Source organism: Arachis hypogaea, chromosome 11 (genome assembly GCF_003086295.3).
Source record: "Arachis hypogaea cultivar Tifrunner chromosome 11, arahy.Tifrunner.gnm2.J5K5, whole genome shotgun sequence".
NCBI classification, from domain to species: Eukaryota; Viridiplantae; Streptophyta; class Magnoliopsida; order Fabales; family Fabaceae; genus Arachis; species Arachis hypogaea.
In genome coordinates, this window is record NC_092046.1 from 83,088,303 (window position 1) to 83,099,143 (window position 10,841).

Here is a 10,841-nt window from a genome sequence, read left to right on the forward strand (position 1 = left end):
TCTTTTGTTTGATTTAATTTCATTTGAGTGATTTACTTTCAGTTGTAGTTATTTTCTTTCCTTTACCCATTACCCATTTGTAGTGTTCTCTTATTTGTTACAATTCAGTTCACTAACCCACTAACTGTTTGATATATTACATCACTCACACTAACAGCATTTCTAACAAGAATACTTCCTGCATTTATCTCTTTCTTGCTTGTGCCTTGTTGGTTGTATGACAGATAGAAGAAGCGGGGCTTCAACTTCCTTTGATTCTGAACCTGAGAGAACCTTCCTTAGACTAAGAAGGGAAGCAAGAGGAAAGAGAGTCGTTAGTGCTGAGGACGAGGAGGAGTATTTTGAACCAAACATGGATGAGAATATGGAGAACCATTATGAAGAAGGGGCTCACAACCATGGCAGAGAAGGTCCAGTGCATCATGCTGGACAAGAAAGAAGAGTTCTAGGCTCTTACATCAATCCAAACCCAGGAAACTGTGGAAGCAGCATCCAAAAGCCAATCGTACATGCCAATAACTTTGAACTAAAGCCACAGCTCATCACCCTGGTTGGAGGAAGTGTCCAAGAAGACCCCAATCAACATCTAACCACATTCCTGAGGATATGCGATACTGTGAAGTCTAATGGTGTTCATCCTGACACCTATAGACTGCTTCTGTTTCCCTTTTCACTCAAGGACAAAGCATCTAAATGGCTGGAATCCTTCCCGAAGGAGAGTTTAACAACCTGAGAAGATGTGGTGAACAAATTCTTGGCGAGATTCTATCCTCCTCAAAGAATCAACAGGTTAAGAGCTGAGGTACAAACCTTCAGGCAACAAGATGGTGAAACTCTCTATGAAGCATGGGAGAGGTTTAAGGACTTGACAAGAAGGTGCCCGCCAGATATGTTCAATGAATGGGTGCAGTTATACATTTTCTATGAAGGTCTTTCTTACGAATCAAAGAAGGCAGTAGACCACTCATCTAGGGGATCCCTGAACAAGAAGAAGACCATTGAAGAAGCCATAGATGTTATTGAGACTGTAGCTGAGAATGACTATTTCTATGCTTCTGAAAGAGGCAACACTAGAGGAGTAATGGAGATGAACAATGTGGATGCACTGCTGGCCCAGAACAAGCTGATTACCAAGTAGTTGGCTGACCTTACCAAGAAGATGGAGAGGAACCAAGTAGCAGCAATCACCACCTCATCAGCAACCTAAGAAGGAGTGAATGCAGAAGCAGAGGGTGAGCAGGAACAAGCCAACTACATTGAAAACTCACCTAGGCAGACCCATGATCCATACTCCAAAACTTACAATCCTGGTTGGAGGAAACAAAAACTTTGGATGGGGAAATCAACAAGATCAAGGCCAGGATCAGAGACGTTACAACCCCAACAACAATGCAGCTCACCAATATTTCACACAGAGATCATATCAGCACCCACCTAACAACACCTCTCAACATCCATATCAAAACCAAAATGGCCATTCTCATCCCTCCAACTCCAACTCACCATCATCCGAAGATAGACTCTCAAGGATTGAGACCCTACTTGAAGGCATATATAAGGAACTCCAAGAGAACAAGGTGTTCAAAGAGGAGGTTCGAGCCAATATCAAAAATCAGGGAGACACCATTAAGAGGCTAGAATTTCAAGTGGGATACTGATGAGCGGATAATTTATACGCTTTTTGGCATTATTTTTAGTATATTTTCAGTAGATTTTAGTTAGTTTTTATTATATTTTTATTAGTTTTTATTTAAAATTCACTTTTCTGGACTTTACTACGAGTTTGTGTGTTTTTCTATGATTTCAGGTATTTTCTGGTTGAAATTAAGGGACCTGAGCAAAAGTCTGATTCAGAGCCTGAAAAAGGACTGCAGATGCTGTTGGATTCTGACCTTCCTGCACTCAAAGTGGATTTTTTGGAGCTACAGTAGCCCAATCGGCGCGCTCTCAATAGCGTTGGAAAGTAGACATCCTGGGCCTTCCAGCAATATATAATAGTCCATACGTTTCCCAATATTTGATGGCCCAAACCGGCGTTCCAAGTCAGCTTAAGAATTCTGGCGTTTAACGCCAGAACTGGCATAAAAGCTGGAGTTAAACGCCTAAACTGGCGTTTAACTCCAAGAAATGTCTCTACACATGAAAGCTTCAATGCTCAGTCCAATCACACACCAAGTGGGCCCCGGAAGTGGATTTTTACACTAAACACCCTAGCTTACTCATTTTCTGTAACCCTAGGTCACTAGTTTACTATAAAAACTACTTTTAGTAATTCATATTGTACCTCATGACATTCTACACGTTTCATATTGTATCTTCTACGGCATGAGTCTCTAAACCCCATTGTTGGGGGTGAGGAGCTCTACTGTCCTTCATGAATTAATGCAATTACTACCGTTTTCCATTCTATCACGCTTGCTTCTATTCTAAGATATTCATTCTCACTTCAACCTGATGAATGTGATGATCCGTGACATTCATCATCATTCTCACCTATGAACGCGTGCTTGACAACCACCTCCGTTCTATCTTAGATTGAATGAATATCTCTTAGCCTCATGATTCAGATCAGAGTCTTCGTGGTATAAGCTAGAATTATTGGCGGCCATTCCTGAGATCCGGAACGTCTAAACCTTGTCTGTGGTATTTTGAGTAGGATCTGGTAAGGGATGACTATGACGAGCTTCAAACTCACGAGTGTTGGGCGTAGTGACAGACGCAAAAGGATCAATGGATCCTATTCCGACATGATCGAGAACCGACAGATGATTAGCCGTGCGGTGACAGCGCATTTGGAACATTTTCACTGAGAGGACGGGAAGTAGCCATTGACAACGGTGATGCCCAATATAAAGCTTGCCATGGAAGGAGCCTTGCATGCATGAAGAAGAGGACAGTAGGAAAGCAGAGATTCAGAAGACAAAGCATCTCCAAAACCTCAACCTGTTCTTCATTACTGCATAACAAGTATTTATTTCATGTTCTTTTACTTTTTACAATTAAATATGAGAATTATTGATATCCTGACTAAGAGTTACAAGATAACCATAGCTTGCTTTAAGCCGACAATCTCCGTGGGATCGACCCTTACTCACGTAAGGTATTACTTGGACGACCCAGTGCACTTGCTGGTTAGTTGTGTGGAATTGCAAAAGTGTGATTGTGATTTCGTGCACCAAGTTTTTGGCGCCGTTACCGGAGATTGTTCGAGTTTGGACAACTGACGGTTTATTTTGTTGCTTAGATTAGGAATAATTTATTTTGGTTTAGAGTCTTTTATTTGAGTTTAGTTTTATATTTTAAGTTTGGTGTCAATTGCATGCTGTTATTTTCTTTCGGTTTTTCGAATTTGCATGTTCTTAGTTCTTTCTTGATCTTTAAAAATTCTAAGTTTGGTGTCTTCTTTGTGTTTTTCTTTATATTTTCGAAAATTTGTGTTTGATTTTCTAAAAATTTTAAGTTTGGTGTCTGTTCATACCCTGGGTCGAGCTACCCGACCTGGGATGATTGGCGACAAAGCAACCGACCTCTTCAGGTCAGGCTACCCGACCTCTTCTCAAAGAGGTCGGCCAAATCAACAGGAGAGCCCAATAAAGGGCCCAAATAGAGGAACACGACCCAAATCCACAGGCCGTACGAGCCTATAGAGATAAGGGCAGTTCCCTTGAAGATAAGCTGACCTCAACTCAAAAGATAAAGATAAGATAACATAACTAACTTATCTTATCTAAAAAGGTCACTATCACACCATTATAAATACACTGGAGCACCCAGGTATAACTCATACTCTGATTCTACATAACACCTGTTTAATACCCATGCTAACTTAAGCATCGGAGTCTCTTGCAGGTACCCCCCACCCTTCGGTGACAGAGGATCAACAGCACGTCTAAGTCCAAACAAGTCGGACGTACCAGCTCTGGCCTCCATTCACCAGCCAGACACATCGGTTCCGACCAGCACAGAAGATCTCATCCGAGATCGACCTACAGTTTCAGGTAACCCTCGAAACATTGGCGCCGTTGCCGGGGAACCTAGAAGTCATCCCAACACCATGGCGGACAACCATGACAACGATCACGATTCAGATCTAGAAAACAGAACGCCGCACAAAAACGCGGACACCCCACTAAAAAACACCCCAGAGTCCAACGGAGACAAAAATCCAACAAACCCGGGGGCAATATAAGTACTTCAAGATTGCTTGAAGCAACTTGAAAAAGAAACCCAACAACAACGAGAAATCGGGAAGGATCTACAAAGAGAGATACGGCGACGTCGAGAATTGGAAGAAAAATTACAGCAATTGGAAGCCGATCTCAAATCGAAGGCCCCTCGGATCACTCCTAAGGAAAGCTCACGTAAAGAACAGGATCCATTCACTAGAGAGATCATGAAAACCAAAATCCCAAAGGACTTCAAACTCCCAGATATGACTTTATATGATGGTACCATAGATCCCAACCACCATCTCAGCAATTTCAGAAGCAGAATGTACCTTACCGACGCCTCAGACGCCGTTCGCTGCAAAGCTTTCTCAACAACTCTCACGAAGACAGCAATCCGATGGTTCGACAACTTACCTCCAAAGTCCATCCCAAACTTCGACGACCTGGCCAAAAAGTTCCTGGCCAGATTCTCCATCCAGAAAGATAAAGCCAAGCATGCCCCAGTCTACTGGGGATCAAGCAAGGAGATCGGGAGAGCCTCTGCAACTACATGGAAAGATTCAACAAAACATGCATGGACATACAAAACTTACCAACAGAGGCCACCATCATGGGACTCATCAATGGCCTACGAGAGGGGCCATTTAGCCAATCTATATCAAAGAAGTACCCTACCTCATTAGACGAAGTACAGGAGCGAGCAGAAAAATACATCAACATGGAAGAAAACGCTCGATTAGGAGAAACCTCAAAATCTGGGAACCCCTACCGAGATAAAGACAAAAAGAAAGAAGACCGACAAGGGGAGAAAATTAAAAAATACCATAATTATACTCCCCTTAGAGCATCCCTAGTCGAATTATACAAAGAGGTCTGCCATACAGAAAAAATTCCCCCAGCACGGCCCCTCAAGGGAAAAAAAGGAGGAGGAAATCGGAAGGAATATTGTGAATATCATCGGGTCAGAGGACACGCCACCAACGAATGCTTCGACTTGAAAAATATCATAGAAAAATTGGTGAGGGAAGGAAAATTAGATCGATTGCTGGCCACCCGAGATGATGATCAAAGAAAAAGACGAAGGGATGAAGATACCGAACGAGCAGAACGATCACCTCGGACACCAGAAAGACACGTCCACATGATACATGGCGGATTCGTAGCAGGAGGGATCTCCAAATCTTCCCGCAAAAGGTATCTCAAAGAAGTATGTCATGTCGAAGGAGAGGAGGAAGCACTCAACATCCCAGCGATAACATTCACTAAGGAGGATGCGTCCGGCATCATCACAGGACACGACGATCCCATGGTCATCACCATCATATTGGCAAACGCCAACCTACACCGCACCTTAATAGACCAAGGGAGTTCTGCCGACATATTATTCAAGACAGCCTTTGATAAACTCGGCTTAGAAGAAAAAGAACTTAAGGCATATCCAAACAGTTTGTTCGGGTTAGGAGATACCCCGGTTTGACCACTAGGATATATATCACTACATACAACCTTCGGAAAAGGAGACCAATCCAGGACCCTCAAAATAGACTACATCATAGTCGATGTAAGTTCAGCTTACAATGCTCTCATAGGTCGGACAACACTCAACCAACTCGGCGCAATAGTCTCGACCCCACACCTATGTATGAAGTTCCCAACTCCAAAAGGGATAGCCACGATAAAAGCTGACCAAAAGATGGCACATCGCTGTTATAACGAAAGCCTAAACCTCAGAGGCAAAGGAGAAGTGTTCCACGCAATCGAGTTGGGCGGAGTTCAACGACAAGAAGATCTTCGCCCCTAACCAGAAGGTGAGATAGAAAAAATTCAGATCGGGGACACCTCGGAAAAAACAACTAATATCGGCACAATCCTCAAAGGAGAATTAAAATAATTGCTAATACAATTCTTACGAGACAATGTCGATCTTTTCGCATGGAAAGCCGTGGACATGCCAGGCATAGACCCTAAGCTAATGTGCCACAAGTTGGTGGTCTATTCAGGATCTCGACCAGTGCAGCAGAGACGAAGAAAGCTTGGGCCAGAGCGATCCCAGGCTGTGGAAGAGCAAGTACAAGCACTGCTGGAAGCTGGATTTATAAGAGAAGTCAAGTACCCACTATGGCTAGCCAACGTCGTCTTGGTGAAAAAGTCGAATGGGAAGTGGCGAATGTGCACCGATTACACCGATCTCAACAAAGCTTGTCCAGAAGACCCATACCCACTTCCAAGCATTGACGTCCTGGTAGATGCCTCCTCTGGATATAAATATCTCTCGTTTATGGACACATACTCAGGATACAACCAAATCCCCATGTACGCACCAGATCAGGAAAAGACCTCATTCTTAACACCAAAGGCAAACTACTGCTACATCGTGATGCCTTTCGGTCTCAAGAACGCAGGAGCTACTTATCAAAGGCTAATGAATAAAGCCTTCTCAGATAACATCGGAAAAATTATGGAAGTTTATGTGGACGACATGTTGATAAAAACACAAACCGAAGATACATTATTATCCGACCTGGCTCAAGTGTTTGATACCATAAGGAAACACAACATGCGACTTAATCCCGTAAAATGTACCTTCGCAATAGAAGCAGGCAAATTCTTAGGTTTCATGCTCACACAAAGGGGAATTGAAGCAAATCCAGACAAAGGTTTCATGCTCAACATGAAGACTCCAACCTGTGTCAAAGAAGTACAACAACTCAACGGGAGATTGGCGGCCCTATCCCGATTCTTAGCAGGAGCTGCGATAAGATCTCTCCCCTTCTATGCTACTCTAAGAAAGGGAAAATAGTTCGAATGGACGATGGAATGTGAGCAAGCCTTCAAAGACTTCAAGGAATTCTTAGGACGGCCACCTATCCTATCTCGACCACGAGAAGGAGAACCGCTCATATTATATCTTGCAGTAGGGAGCCGGGCAATAGCCTCAGCACTAGTCATGGAAGACGAAAATGGGCAACAACCCGTCTACTTCATTTGCAAGGCACTACAGGGACCCGAGCTGAACTACCAGAAAATAGAAAAATTTGCCTATACTCTTATCCTAACATCTCGACGACTTCGCCCGTACTTCCAGGCTCACACCATTAAGGTTCGAACTAACCAGCCCATAAAAGGAATATTGTAGAAAATAGATTTAGCAGGCAGAATTCTACAATGGCCAGTCGAGTTGTCAGAGTTTGACCTCAAATATGAAGCTCGAACGGCCATCAAATCACAGTATCTGGCTGATTTTATCGCAAAATTCACAAATGCCCTAGAAACCCCCACAGAATAGAATCTTTACGTGGACGGTTCTTCAAATAAAACCGGAAGCGGTGCGGGCGTGATAATAGAAAGCAACCAAGGAACCCAGGTTGAGCTCTCCCTCAAGTTCGGGTTCCCGGCCTCAAACAACCAGGCAGAATATGAAGCGTTATTAGCTGGTTTGAAGCTGGCTAAAGAGGTCGGAGCTTAAAAACTCAACATTTAAAGCGATTCACAAGTGGTCACATCACAAATAACAGGGAGCTACCAAGCCAAAGATCCCACCATGAAAAAGTATTTGGATAAAACCAAGGAACAGCTTGGACAAGTTGGGGAGTATAAGATCTGCCACATACCCCACGAACAAAATGCCCGAGCTGACGCACTCTCAAAACTAGCCAGCACCAAACCAGGGGGTAACAATAGAAGCCTCATCCAGGAAATGTTGCAGAACCCGTCAATCTCGGAAGAGGAAAAAGTCCTGACTATAACAAGTCAGGACCAAGGATGGATGACCCTATAGCCAACTACCTCAGAACAGGAACGCTCCCCACAGAAGAAAAGGAGGCAAAGAGGTTAAAAAGGGAGGCACAGTACTACACCATCATAAACAACATCCTGTACAAAAGAGGAATCTCAACATCTTTACTAAAATGTGTGCCAACCTCCAACACAAAGGAAGTGCTAGAAGAAATACACGGCGGTATTTGTGGCAATCATCTCGGAGCACGAGCTCTCGCCAAAAAAGTACTCTGGGCGGGATTTTATTGGCCAACTCTACAGAAAGAAGCCACAGAATTTGTAAAGACTTGCCCACCATGTCAGAAACATGCCAACTTTCACATCGCCCCGCCAGAAGAGCTCGTCAGCGTGACCTCGCCTTGGCCGTTTGCAAAATGGGGACTTGATCTTCTCAGCCCCTTCCCACAGGGATCAGGACAAGTTAAATTCCTCATAGTAGGGGTAGATTACTTTACAAAGTGGATCGAGGCAGAGCCCCTGGCCAATGCCACCACTCAAAGAAGCCGGAAATTTTTATATAGAAGCATTGTCACAAGGTTCGGGGTTCCATATTCAATAACCACAGACAATGGCACCCAATTCACAGATGCAGGCTTCAGAAAACTAGTAGCCGACTTGAATATAAAGCACTAGTACACCTCCGTCGAACATCCACAAGCCAATGGGCAGGCCGAAGCTGCTAACAAAGTCATATTGGCCGGATTAAAATGGAGATTACAAGATGCAAAGGGAGCCTGGGCAGAAGAGCTTCCACAGGTCCTGTGGGCATATCGAACAACGCCACATTCCACCACGAAGGAATCCCCCTTCCGATTAGCATACGGAATAGAGGCGATGATTCCAGTAGAGATTGAAGAAGGGTCGCCCAGAGTAGTTCACTACAATGAGGGAGCAAACTCCCAACTTCAGAAAGAAGAGCTCGACTTGTTACCCGAAATCCAAGAAAGAGCTCGGATCAGGGAAGAAGCTCTAAAATGCCGAATGGCTTCCAGATATAATCAAAAGGTAGTGCCGAGAAGTTTTGCAGAAAATGATCTCATCCTAATCCGAAATGATATCAGAACAACTCGACCAGGAGAGGGAAAACTGGCAGCAAACTGGAAAGGACCCTACCGAGTTGTAGAAGTACTTGGAAAGGGCTACTACAGACTGTCTGAACTCGATGGACGAGAGCTTCCCAGATCATGGCATGCCTGCAACCTCAGAAGGTACTACAGTTAGAAAAGATAAAAGATCTCATCATTGGATGCACTCTTTTTCCTGAAAAGGTTTTTTAATGAGGCACCAAGTTGAGACTTAGACAATCCCATATGTATATATTTGCACTTTTCCTTTAAATAAAATATATTCTACAAAGATTTCAAGACGCATTAATCTGAAGCATTCATCGTCCGATTATAAAGCAACAGATTGGCAGAAAGTGAAAAGCAATTTCACTGCACGATCATGATAAAGACAACCGTCCGATAAAGGTGAAAACGCGATTCACCCAAAGGACGATTTAGAGATGACAACCACTTTCTACAAATCGGCAAAGATGAACACAGAATAATGTAAGAAGTTATCGAAAGTGATCTAAAAAAGAACCTGACGAGGTCTTACGGATTGCTAAAATAATAACTTAAAGACTGGCAGACGTTGAGAAGTCAGACCAAGTCAACCCAAGTTATAAGTAAACCCTGGAAAGAGGTTTGGCCAACCCTATTAAAGAGGATTACTTTAACTTAGAAGGGCTCGACATGACAAAGTCAGCCCAAAATGAAAAGTTATAAAAGTAATCCCTGAAAGAGACCTGACAAAGGTCCAAGAAAGAGGATTACAAAAATAACTTAAAAGAGACCGATAAAACGAAGTCGGACTCCTACTACTAACAAGTTATAAAAGTAATCCCTGAAAGAGATCTGACAAAGGTCCAGGAAAAGAGGATTACAAAAATAACTTAAAGGAGACCGATATAACGAAGTCGGACTCCTACTACTAACAAGTTATAAAAGTAATCCCTGAAAGAGACCTGACAAAGGTCCAAGAAAGAGGATTACAAAAAATAACTTAAAGGAGACCGATATAATGAAGTCGGACTCCTACTACTAACAAGTTATAAAAGTAATCCCTGAAAGAGACCTGACAAAGGTCCAAGAAAGAGGATTACAAAAATAACTTAAAAGAGACCGATATAACGAAGTCGGACTCCTACTACTAACAAGTTATAAAAGTAATCCCTGAAAGAGACCTGACAAAGATCCAAGAAAGAGGATTACAAAAAATAACTTAAAGGAGACCGATATAATGAAGTCGGACTCCTACTACTAACAAGTTATAAAAGTAATCCCTGAAAGAGACCTGACAAAGGTCCAAGAAAGAGGATTACAAAAATAACTTAAAAGAGACCGATATAACGAAGTCGGACTCCTACTACTAACAAGTTATAAAAGTAATCCCTGAAAGAGATCTGACAAAGGTCCAGGAAAAGAGGATTACAAAAATAACTTAAAGGAGACCGATATAACGAAGTCGGACTCCTACTACTTAAAAGTTACCAAAGTAGTCCCTGAAAGAGATCTGACAAAGATCCAAGAAAGAGGACTACAGATAACTTAAAGGAGACCGATATAACCAAGTCGGACTCTTACAACTGGAAAGTTATCAAAGTAATCCCTGAAAGAGACCTGACAAAGGTCCAAGAAAGAGGATTACAAAAATAACTTAGAAAGAGGTCGACCTAACGAAGTCGAACTCCTACCAAAACAAGTTATATAAGTAATCCCTGAAGGAGACCTAGCAAAGGTCCAAGACACAGGATTACGAAAATAGCTTAGAAGGGGACCAACGTTAAGAAAGCATAAAAAACAAAGAAAACCAAAGAAACAAGTTGGACCCCCACAACCACGACCTCAA

At 42.8% G+C, this 10,841-nt stretch overlaps 1 non-coding gene across 1 annotated transcript; it reads right to left on the reverse strand.

Moving 5' to 3' along the window:
• Positions 1 to 787: 787 nt before the first annotated feature.
• Positions 788 to 894, reverse strand: LOC112724420 (small nucleolar RNA R71). The gene has a single exon (XR_003163583.1). It is a non-coding gene; the product is annotated as a small nucleolar RNA R71 (small nucleolar RNA).
• Between the last annotated feature and the right edge of the window lie 9,947 nt (positions 895 to 10,841).